Below are 13,238 nucleotides of genomic sequence, written 5' to 3' on the forward strand. Positions count from 1 at the left end.
TAACTCATTCTACCTGTCTCTAGTTCGGATCATCAACACCTCATTAATTATTTAGTTTTCATTAAATAAAAATAAATGAATCTGAATGAATGAATGCAGTTCATGAAATAACTCGAATGTTTGTACTGCATTGTACAGTTGTGCGTTATTATTAGTAAAACAGTTTCAGCCAATCAGCGGCTTCATCACGTGTAGCGCGGGCACTTCCGTTCCGGTCAAAGTCACATGTGTCGTCAGACAATCGTCTTTTTGTCAATATAAATGTTTTATGTGTGGTAAACAGTATTATGCAAAAGTTCCATTGACGTTTATTTGACTCATAAAATATATTTTAAAGAGACGTTCGCACATGCAGCGTGTGACATCAGTGACGGAAGTGGGGAGACAGAAAATGTAGGGGGGACAGAAAATGTACGTACAGCGGCTGCAACCTCATTTCCGCCAACCACTGGACCTCCTGTCCAAAGAGTCGCAGGGAAAAAAAATGCGTAGGTCTAAATTACAGTGATTTTCAATTTTATTCGGGCGTTTAGGTCCGTGTAACCTTTGGTCATTGTATTTTCAATTTAAGAGCAGATTTCAAAAAAGCGAAAAACGAGTGGTTATTCAATTTTCTTTTAAAAACAAAACAAAATACAAGGCGTTTTTTTTTTTTACTATTAGAATCCAAAGTGAATAATCAGAATAGAAACATCTGTGGGATTTTAATTTGTAGGATAAAAGAAAAATTGAAATGACTTTCATCTTAAGACGTTTTTATTTGTTCAGGCTTTTCCTTGATTTTCTGGAACTCCTGTTATGTTATCAGTTTTATCTTGATCTTTAAAATATATACTTTATTGAATATTGTTTTGATTGTTTAAGCGCTTTGTGACCCTGGTCTGGAAAAGCGCTATACAAATAAAAATTACTTACTTACTGACTTACTCACTAAAGCACTAAAACAGAAAAAACGCTTTTCTATTTCCCTGAACAGGATATCTGGATTTTCAAAACAAGAGAGCACCAGTCAGACGCGTTAAACGAGTCCGCATTCCTCCATTTCGCCGCATCGCCAAGTATTTTCTTAACAGTAAATTGTTTTCCGAGGTGGCAAACGGCTTTGCCTCAAGGAAGAAGAAATGACTGCAAACAAATTAAGTCGCATATTTTATTTCAAACATAAATTATGTGTAGTGATGCATAGTCACAAATAAACAAGCGTGGAGAAAACAAAGTCCCATAGACACCACATCTCCCTTCCTTTGAATTTGTTGAGACATAGTGTTACCATAACCAAATAAACATTTTATTCAAAAGAAATAAATAGAAATTTGTGCAAACAATATTTCAAGCATGTTTCTTCTAACATTTCTAATATCCGAGATATCACTCCTTTAACATTTAACTAGTTTTCTCTCCCGAATATTTATTTACACAAACTCCTTAAATCTTTCTGGAGGTTTTATTTCCCTTCCACTTCTGCTCAACACTTTAGGGCTCTCCGGTTTGACAAGAGAAGAATCTTCTTCTGTGGCTTCCGTTTGTTCAGTCACATTTTCCTTCTCAGTCTCGAGCCCTTCAGTTGGTTGTTCAGGTGGGTTAAACAGTTGTCTAAGATGACGTCTGTTTCGTCTCACTTCTCCTTTGTCAGTATGGACTATATATGACCTTGGTGTATCAAACCGTTTAACAACAGTGGCAGGTTTGATCCAGCCCTTTTCATGGTCTAATTTTACAGCCACTAAAGTTCTGGATTGCAGCTCCGGCAAGGGTTTAGGATTGTACCTTGTGTTCCTTTCCTTTCCTTTAGCACTTTTTGCCTATTCTGCATCAGATCAGGCCATGCAGGCTGCAATCTAGCTTCAATAGTTGGAAGAGTTGTGCGGATTTTTCTTCCCAACATCAACTGAGCTGGACTCACTCCAGTCACTTATAAAGGTGTTGCTTTGTACAAGAGTGCTAGTGATGGATCACTCTGTCTTAGAATCTTTATGCAGTTTGAACTGCCCTCTCTGCCTCGTCATTAGCCTCTGCACTATGTGGGCTTGTAGTTATATGATCAAAATCATAAGCTCTTGGAGCTGGATGATAGAGTGCAGTCATGAGACAGCAGAGTGAAGAGGAGGTATAACACTGAACAGTGAATAACCTGTTGCATTACTTTTTACTGTTTCATTTGGTGAATGAGAATCAGATTCATGTGATCTATTTATTTTCCCTACATATGCTTCAAATATTTAAATTGTGGTTTAATTTAGTTTTTTCATCAAATAATATTCCACAGTAAGTTCAAACCAAACAAAAAAGTTTTAAAGAGCTTAGCTTTAGAGATTTTTCAGATTTCTTTATTTTCCACTGCCACATATAACAAAAGGCTTTTGGTTGGTCATGTCTCATCTTCTACCTCTTCCAGGGTTAGGTCGCGGGGGCAGCAGCTTGAGCATGAAAGCCCCTGACAACATTCCTCCTGTGATTATTGGGATACAAAAACCCCATCACCACAGTAATATGGTAGCTCGAGGATGGGCATGTTCTTTGTGTTTTTCTGAATAATTATAATAAAAGCCACAATTGTCCATAGCATTCTAGTCTCTACACTAGGAAGATTTGGTAGAGGGTTGGCAAAAGACCGGATAAAAAACTTTAAAAAAAAGGGAACACAAGTATGTACAAGATACTATCAAATCTAATCAGAGGGTGATAACAGTACCACAGGGATCAATACTGGTACCTAAATTGTGGGTTTACGATGTGTGATTTATGTTTAAGTGTACACTTGTTAACATACACTAGGTTTATGATAACTCATGAAATGCATAATAATTCTGTACGATTGTATGATAGATGCAAATCTTTAATATCTGAAACAACCCTAGGAGGCTCAAGTCAAAGTCTCAGTAGCAGAGGCAGGTAGTGGCAGTATGTTGCCATTCGTGGCATTCTTCTCTGTGACATTTTCTGACGCTAGCTTGGATTACATTGTACATGTATAATGTACAATATATAATTATAGTATATAATTTCTATTGGTAGTTGTGATTCTTGGCACGAGTGAACCAGACAGCCTGGGCGGCAACTTTGAGGTGGTGGCATGATCCACAGATAATATTAATTTTGGAGCACAGAGCATCAAAAACTATTGGGTTAACAGTAAATTCCCCCATCCATTTTAAAATTCAATTCAATTCAATTCAATTTTTATTTAAAGTGTCTTATCATAACAAAGTTATCTCAAGACACTATACAGTTGAAATAAGACTATAGTTGATTAAGGAAAAATAGATCCCAGCAATTCAACAAAGAGCAAGAAGCGAAACACTGTACAGTGAGCTGTACAGTGAGCTATGGCGAGGAAAACTTCCATTTAGAAGGCAGAAACTTCGAGCGGAACCTGACTCATTGTTGACGGCCTGCCGCTTTGACCGGCTGGGAGGAAGGATGCATGCAATTATCACCTATCTCTATAAACAAGAGATTGTTGAGCATCCAGGGCTCGGACATTGAGCTGGTGGACAGCTTCAAATACCTGGGTGTTCACCTCAACAATAAACTGAACTGGTCCACACACACATCAACGCCGTGTACAAGAAGGGCCGAAGTCACCTCCACCTCCTGGGGAGACTGAGGTCCTTCGGAGTGTGCAGACCACTATTAAGGACCTTCTATGACTCCGTGGTAGCCTCTGCTATCCACTACGCTGTGGTCTGCTGGGGAGCAGGCAGCACGGACCGGGACAGGAAGAGACTGAACAGGCTGGTCACGAGGGCCGGCTCTGTCCTGGGCCGCTCGCTAGACTCGGTGGAGGAGGTGGGAGAGAGGAGGACCCTTTCCAGACTATCCTCCATCAGGGACAACACTCTCCACCCACTGCACCTGACCGTGGAGGAGCTGGCCAGCTCCTTCAGTGGCAGGCTCAGGCACCCCCAGTGTAGGACGGAGCGTTATAGAAGGTCCTTCATCCCAACTGGTGTCAGGATATTTAACTCTCTACTTTAAATATCCTGATGCTAATCCGTAGTGTGCTTTTCTTCTCGTGTGTTTTTATTTTTTGTTTTTATCTTATTTTAATTGTATTTAATTTTATTTTTATTTTTATTTTTATTTTATTTTACTTTTTATTTTACTTTATTTTATTCTGTTAATAGTGCTAATTTTGTAATACTGTAAATAATTTGTATATTTTTAAGATCGTTTTATTTTATTTTATTTTATTATCTCTTTACTATTTCTTTTTTTTCCCATGCACTTTATTTTCATTGTCCTGCTGCTGCTGTTGTAAGAGTGTGTTTCCCCTCTGGGGATGAATAAACGTTTTCTATTTCTATTTCTATTTCTAATCCCTTTAAGTATTGTTTTTTTCTTTAGGTTTAATATAAAGGCATTTTTGTGTTGCTACTGCAAGACTGCAATTAACAATACTATACCTCTTTTTTATTTTGGTTGGAACAGTATTAGAAATATGACTAATAATTAATATAATTATTAAAGTATTTTTAAGTATGATTCAAATTTCACCAAATTTTAAATATTACACCTGGAAGGTCTTTAAATGTATTTCCAAGCAATGTTTTGAGTGGTAAGGGTATCAAAGGGATAAACCAAAAATTCACTTTGCCTGTGTCATGTGATCATTTATGATGTAATTTATGTAATCTATTTTAACTGGTATTGATTAATCAGGTATGGAGTGATACAAAGCAGCTGCTTCTCCTCCAGAAAAGTACCTTAAGACTAATATATAAGGTAGACAAAAAAAGGCACTCATTATTGATCCCTTGGTAGAGAGACAAACAATGTTGCTAATGTACAGAGCAAACATAGAGGGAATTTCCATCATCATTATGTACAAACTTATAAGAGGGAGATGAACACAGTAAAATGAATAAAAATATGTAATTTCCACCTACTAAAATGAAAATCCGTACAATTGTGAATGTCTGCAAAGACATATTTGAATATAAAACTTCAAGAATACTCCAGAGTACTATAAGGGACCTCAAATACCATTAATTTATAAATAAAAATGTTTGTTAAGGAAAGACTTTCCATTTACTTTAATGTGAACTGATTAAAAATGATTAATGAAGTTTGCAAGGTGAGAAGTTCATTGCTCTGGGCTAGAATCTCTGCTGAGTATGCTCGCTTGTTGAGTCCCATAAATAAGGGTGCTTGTTAGATTGATGTGCCAAGTATTGATATGTAGAGAAAAGGCATTGATGCGTAAGATCCTGGTCGAAAATTACAGTAATGCAAGGTGATATTATTACTCCTTGGAAAAAGACAGAAAGTGTAAATAAGAGAGAAAACATCAGTGTGTTTATGACCCTATGGTGACACTAGTTCCATCAGCATTTCCTGTATTTGGCCCAATAGGAATACATTTGATCCACTTGCCTTAAACAATTCAGGCCTGGTATTTTGAAAGCCTTAACTTCATCGTCTCACACCTACTCCAGCATGCCTTATATCTCCATTTATATATCACAAAATCCAAAGCGGAGATGCACACAACCATCCAGGAGCCATACGTTATGCCACATGATGAGTGGACGACATTTTTAATATAGGTAATATCGCTGGTCACATTTCTCATTTTTATTGAGGCTGCTCACACATGTTCAGGAAGAGTCTGGAAGGATTGTTTTGCAGCCAAATAACACACGCACGCACGAACACACAAACACACACACTTTTGTGTGGAACAAAGGGCATTCAGACCCAGATTGTTCGTGGTTATTCTTAACCGGGTAGTGGAGAGGGTAACCTCTGGATTGATTACCTCAATGTCACTTGTGGATAAAAACTATTATGGTCTCTCTTCTCGAGCCACAAGGTGTGAAGAAAGTACAACCGGAGAATAGAACATATCCAGTAAACTTTGATATTATCGAAAATAGTGTAAAATATCAAGTATAATAAATAATAAATATTCAAACATGTTGACAAGCCAATTATGTCTGCATGTGAAATAATGAATCATATGCACATGCTTATTATTAGTAACCAGTATGATAGTGACATCTGATGTATTTGTAATAGACTATTCAGGAGTGTGTCTGATGAAAGACTCAGAGAGAGTTTACATAGCAAATAAAGCTGCTGCGTCCAGCCCTCTGACAAGCCTGTTAATATATGAGCACTTAGAGCTGACAATAGCTGCATGCTCTGTCTTCTTAACCACCATTGATGCTGATAAGGAAAAACAAACACTTCTAAACGTAAATTGTACACAACTCATGTCAAGTGAAATCAGTCAGAGGTATTTACAGGGAGAACTTCAACTCCTTCATCTCGTCACAATTTTAATGAAGTTTAATGAAAAATCCCTCCTTGATGCGACTTCAAGCGATAGCAGTTCGGTCTTTGAGGATTAGGGAAAGATGTAGCTTTTGCAGTGTCTAGAATTACTGCTAAGCCAAATAGGATTTTGTTGGCCTTTACGATAGAAATGAAACCAGGCTCTCCTCCTTAGTCATTTGATTATGTTTGTTTTGCAGAGAAGCACAGCTGACGGTAATCAAACTATTAACCCATCCTTATTGAAAAGCCAGACTTCTTGGAGACGGCAGTCCTACTTGGCAACACCCCTTGTTCTTCCAGTTTGCTCGTGTTATTTACACCCTGTTATTTATGACTCTTTTTTTGTCAGTGTTTATTGTAAGATGGACGGACAGACGGACTTTATTGATCCCTCTGGAGATTTCCGTCAGGAAATTGTTTTTCCAGAATACAGCAACACAGACAATACATTCATGAAACAAGAAGAAAGTGCAATAAAAAGAAAGTGCAAGATGACACAAGCTAAAACTTAAGATAAAAAACATAGATCAAAGAAAAAGAACAAAGAAAAAGGATAAAAAAGATTAACATGGAATATCATCAGCTTTTCGCTCCACTGCTCCACATAATAGCACGAGGAATGAATGAGTCCCTGAGACTACTAGTTTTGCATCTGGGAGGGAGCATTCGTGAACTCCATCTGCTTCTCTGCTCACTGATGACAGTGTTCAGAGGATGACTGTTATCATCCATGATGGACAGTAATTTGTCCAGAGATCTCTTCTCTGCAACTGCCACCAGTGAGTCCAGCTTCAACCACAGAGCCAGCCCTCCTGATCAACCTGTCCAACCTGCTGACACTCCTCTTGGACACATTCCCACCGCAACACACCACAGCATAAAACAGGACACTGGCCACACAGAATGGTAGAACATACAGAGGAGTTTCCTGGAGATTTTAAATGATTGGAGTCTCCTCAGAAAGAACAGCCTACTCTGAACTTTCTTATACACATGGTCTGTGTTGTAGGACCAGTCCAGATTACTGTCCAGCCACACACCAAGGTTCTTTGTCCCTTTGTACCTCCAAAGTCCAAGACCACCTGCTTGGTCTTTGAGGTGTTCTGCAAGTGGTTCCTATCACTCCAGTCCACAAAGTCATGTATCAGACTTCTGTACTCGTCCTCGCTGTTGTCCCTGATGCCCCAACAATGGAAATGTCGTCAGCATACTTCTGGACGAGACTCAGCTTGGAGTTGTAGCAGAAGTCTGAAGTTTATATGTTGAAGAGGAGAGGGGCCAGTACTGTCCCCTGAGGTGCTCCTGTACAATTCCTGCAAGAACATGATCCTAACTGAGCTGCTTTATCCAGGTGGGAGTAGGTCTCAAAAACCTTTGCAGCCCACCTCCAACCCCATAAATACGAAGGCATTATAATGCGTTCTAATTTCCTTGTCACATGTATAATACTTGACAGAAAAACAATATAATGGAAAGAATATTTTAAAATGTTTAATATCCTTTAAACTTAACGAGTTTTAAAATTTAAAACATTATTATGTGTATTTTTATTTTATATAATTACATCCAATGTCCAACAAAAGTATGATACCAATTTGCAAACGATTTTGCGGCCCACTTGCAATACCCTCGCGACCCTTGATGTCCTCACCCTGAGACTTCAGCAGCACATCCCAGTCTGTGGTGTCAAAGCACTCTCTGATGGCGTCCTTCACAGCTGGTGTCCACTTCCTAATATTCCTAGTGTTCACAGTCTGTGCACCAGAGGAGTGTACTGAGACTGTAGGTGGACCAGGTTATGATCAGACCTTCCAAGTGGAGGAAGAGGTTTGGCTCTGTACCCATCCTTAAAGTTGGAATATAGAAGGTCAATTGTCCTCTTATTCCTAGTGGGAGAATCCACTGCCTGGTGGAAAGTAGGCAGTGTAGAGTCCAGGTTGGCATGATTAAAATCCCCAGAGAAGATAATAAAAGCGTCAGGGTGCTGATTCGGAAGTCTAGCTGTCATTGTGGGAATGTTCTCACAGGCAGAGAGAGCTGCAGCACTCGGAGGAATGTAAACAACTCCAATTAAATCCTGACAGTACAAGACTTTCATCTTTCTTCTACTGATCGTTGCTGGAGAGCTACTGGAGAGGCTGCCGTTAATGTCGTCTACCTTGTGTTAATCCATTTATGAGTATTTGGTTTGTGGACTTTATGTTGTTGAGAAAATAATCTTAGGACTTTGGCGCCATTTTTCAGAGACATATTGTGAAAATATGAAACAGACAAAATAAATAGTCCACTTGGGGCAGGATCTCATCCCCAACCTGGAGAAGGCTCCCGCCTTGTTCCTACTGAGAACCACGGGCTCACATTTGGAGGTGCTGATTCTCAACCCTGCCGCTTCACATTGTGAACCCTTTCAGTGAGTGCTAAGGATATGATCTGAGGCCAACAGGACCATATCATCCACAAAAAGCACCAACATAATCTCCAGCTTATCAGACCAAAACCCCTTCAACCCTCCGGCTACGCCTAGTGGAGATCAACTCTCTCTGGAAACAAGACTTAATACCGGCTTTGCAGACCGAGCTTTGACTCTGTTCATGCAGAGAACAGACAGCCCTTAACAGGGTTTCTGATACCATATATTCAATATAGACACACATACCCCTCTACCAATTTAAGGTTGTAACTCAAGGAACGGTGTAGAAAATTCAGTGTTAGAAATGTCATATCCAAAGTGTGATGGAACAAATTTACTTTCAAAAGCGTAGGGCAATTATGGATTGGATTTTGGGGTAATGTTCAGCAGGTTGTTGCGGAAAGAGACAATGGGACTGGTTGGTTTGGAGGAGGTTTGTGTTTAGGCTGGTGATTTGATTTCAGAGGGCAAGTTGATAGGAAGGAATATGAAAAACATGCACTAGTTGACTCAAAGCTAGCACTGATTTTCAAGTCAATGTTATAGATACTCTAGTGATTGAGGGTATGATAGCTATTGTAGAAAAAGATGAATTAAAATTCATTAGGACTGTTGAATGTTCCCTAAAGAAATTTCTATATGTAATAATGCTATTCAGTAACAAAGACTAGTGGTTATAAGCGTTAAGGATTTCTACAATTGAGATGGATCAAGTGAAGCAATTGTATTTAAATGCAAAGAAAGGTGTGTATTTTGTAGTGGACCAGAAATAATAGGGAAACATAGCCGGCAGAACCCTTTTGATGACATTTGGACTTGTAGAGAATTGATAAATTAGATGTATGGTAAGAAGGGTGTAGGTGACAGAGAACAGGTGACACAAGTGGTCGTGCACATTAAATAATGATAAAATGTTGTTTGTGTGGCTTTTCTGCTCATTAGAGTGATCTTCTTTCCAGGAAACTCATCAGCAGAGTAGCATTTTCTTTTCTTCTACAACTACAGGATGCTTTAACATCCAGCCTTCAATCCATCTTTCAGCTCTCAATAAGCTAATAGTTCTAATGTGTCAAAATTGATCTGAAGAAGCCTTCCGCCTCCTCCTCCCACATCTCTTTTACGTTCCACTTCTTCACTAAGTCTCTTCTGGCTGATTTACAGCCTTCGATTTATTTGTATAAACATTTTCTTTTCTTTTTTTTTAACAAACTTGCCATTTGTGCAGAATACTAAAAGGACCCAACACAACGTCACTTCCGTCCCGGGTCTTATACTTGCAGAGAAAGGTGAAAAATCTACAGTATGTTCGTGTCGTTTATTTGTTCACTTCCAAAACAAAGAAAATACAAGCTCCTTTACGTTCGAAAACAGGCTCCCTTCTTCCAGCGACTCACGAATTGACAGTCCTTGATAGAATGGCCCCGAGCTGTAGGAAGCTCGCTGTATTTAGGTCAAATTCTCTGCCCAGGAGGTCGCCTTCTTCTGGCCAAATTGTTGTTTGAAAGTTTACTGTGTCACCGGTCCCTCGCTGAGAGAATGGCATATACGTATATAACAATTTTAATAAAATTATACAGCTCTTGTCTACAGTATCTTGATCTCCTACGATAGTCCCCAAATATGAATTTTAGTAATATGATGAATATATGCCATGAAGCTGAACCTTCTACATGATTTCAGCTTTTACACTGACACACATTTATTATAGATTTAAATAAACCATTAGTTATAATAATAATATATGAGCCTGCCTGAGTCATGTGCCACGTTTACTCAATATCAAATATTGCCAGGCTTAAAAGTTGAGGCTTAAGGTTTTGGTTGTTCTCAATAAGGAGAAGGAGAGGGGGCTGAAGTGACAGGAAGAAATGAAAGAACAGTGAGCAGGGTCCAGACATGTCCATGGAGAGGAATCTGGATTTTCATGCAAGGTGAATGACATCCTGGATTCAGCAGCATGCTTAAACTACTATGAAAGCAGGTGAAACACTAGGGAAAAAGAATAGAGGGCGAGTAAGAAGTATACAGGTGATGGGACATGATGCAGGAAAGAAAGACAGAATATATTGCAGCATTACGATGGCTTGATTCTAGCAGAGGTTGAGACAGTTCTAACAATAGGGTTAATCAAAAATCAAAGTTTTAAGACAACAATTGGTAATGACCTTAATTCACTAGGCAAATAAAACATAACCTTGAACAGCTAAGGTAAGGTGTTAGGAGTTGGGGCAGGGGTCTGCAACCTTTACCACTCAAAGAGCCATTTGGACCCGTTTCCTACAGGAAAGAAAACACTGAGCAGCAAAACCCCCTTTAACTTTTATTATTAAATTAAATATCTTTCCATATAATATTTATTTTTCTTGTTTGCCTTTATATTTATATAAACAAACTATAAATAAAATGGAATTTAGTTATGGTTCACACAAAAATCAAACTTCAGCTTTTGTTACCTTCAAGTCGATTAAGGGTTGGCATTATTTTCAGAATAATCTGTTCTATTTAGAGCTAAAGACAAAAAAGCATGTTCATGTGACTGGAGCTCAGTTGTCTTTATCTTCAGCTTCCTCTAAAAAGACACATTTAAAAACATTCAAATATGAGGAATTGTTCCCAAAAAACCTAAAGAAGTCGATGGGGGGGAGTCGTTGGTCAAGGTGCCCGGGACAGACAAGGCAGGCAGTGTCGACAAACACTATTTGCACACAATGTAACACACTTGACATATACTAATACATATCATCATAACAGGAATGCCATGTTGTTCGCGAACTCTGAACTCTCGACAAGCCTCGAACGCTTCCCGTCGCTGTCAAGAGCCGAGGGAAGCAGACATGTGTGTTCCCCCTCTCCAGGGAGTCTTAGCACTTCATGCACACACATTTGTCCACTTCAATATTCATTCACCATCATTACATTACATTTTATTAGTTGTGTGTTGTTTTAATGTAAGTTAATGTAGAAAAGAATGTTATCGTTGTGTTGTTTTAATGTAAGTTAACGTAGCAAGATTGTCATCGTTGAGTGTTGTTTTAATGTAATCGAATGTAACAGGTTGTGTTTTTCTATCTCGTCATAGGTGTTCTCAGTAGCTCTGAACATCTACAAAGATTCCCCCTTGTTGTCATCAGATGTACAATAATACACAACTTCTGGAAATGTTTTCTTGTCTGGTCCTTCTCAAAAACAGCACCAGATTTCTGACTGACATCGAACAGATGTGAAGCAGGAGCTGTTCTTCATCCTTCTTGAGACATGATGCTTCCTTGATGATGTAAATTGACCTACTCAATACTATTTATATATATATATATAGGGAGTGAAAAAAACTTCCATATATCAAATTAAGAGCATCAGCCTTTTTTGTGCATTTTTTATTTTTATTATAACGGTGATTCTCTGACCTGTTTAAAATGCACATTTGTTCATAGTTTTCATTCTCCATCAGTTCTTTCTTTTTTTTTAAATATCGATTTTAATATATATAAACCATTGAATGTAATCAACTTATATAGTCTAATATCATTCGCAAGGGGCGGCGGCACGACATTTCGCATTTTGCTTGCATAAAAATACTTACTTACTTACTTACAAGATTTCAGCTTGAATATTTTTTTCTGAATATTTTTCGGGGGGGCGTGCCGTCGCCACTGATTCGAATTTATTATTATCAGAAGTTACACCCCCCCCCTTGCTGGTCATTCACTTAAATCTGGCAGCCCTGAAAAAAAACCCAATTATAATATAATAATAAATTCTATTATGATGAACATAAAAAGATTGACCACAAACACACACGTTAAACGGGCAAATAATATTTACTTATAATTTCTTTATTACAATTGTTAGGGTTTTTAGCAAAACAATAGTTCTAATTCTAACTCTGACTACCACTCATTCCCTTTATATATGGAATAGTGATGAGTAAATTAAGCGTCCCTCGCTGGAGCGTTAAAGGACATGATTTGTTCTATTTTTGTGAGGAGTCCTGAACGCACCACGGTGCTGCGCTCTGGTTGGCTCATGTTGATATTCACTAGTTTACTAGTATGCCTTTTTAACCTTCACTAGTGAAGTAGGCATGTAATTTTACATGATTAGTTCACTAGTGGACTTAGTTTAGGCTTAACTAGTTAACATGTCAGAGTTCTCGGGACCAACTAGTGAACTAGTGTGTGTTTTTGCCGTGTGATATCAACGATATGGAATAAATCCTCACTTGGCTTTCCATATTGGCGTTCTGCCAATGCCAGTGACTTCCTGCTTCATATAATAAGAATTTGAGGAGATAGGCAGGTTTATAAAAAAAATTGAGACCATCTTAATATACTTAGGATTGCTGTTACAGATAATTGCTTTTATAGAAATGTATTTGTATTGTATTTTTTTTACTTTTAAATAACGAATAACCCAAAAAAAAAATTCAGCAAAGATTATCTTGGGACTTCAAAACTAGCTTTCTAATGTTAAATAGTCACGTTAAAATGTGTGATACATTTTCTGTATAATATGTTAAGACACTATACTTAAATAAACAAACGTTTTG

The sequence above is a fragment of the Callionymus lyra genome, chromosome 1 (genome assembly GCF_982586985.1).
Source record: "Callionymus lyra chromosome 1, fCalLyr1.hap1.1, whole genome shotgun sequence".
Lineage (NCBI taxonomy): Eukaryota > Metazoa > Chordata > Actinopteri > Syngnathiformes > Callionymidae > Callionymus > Callionymus lyra.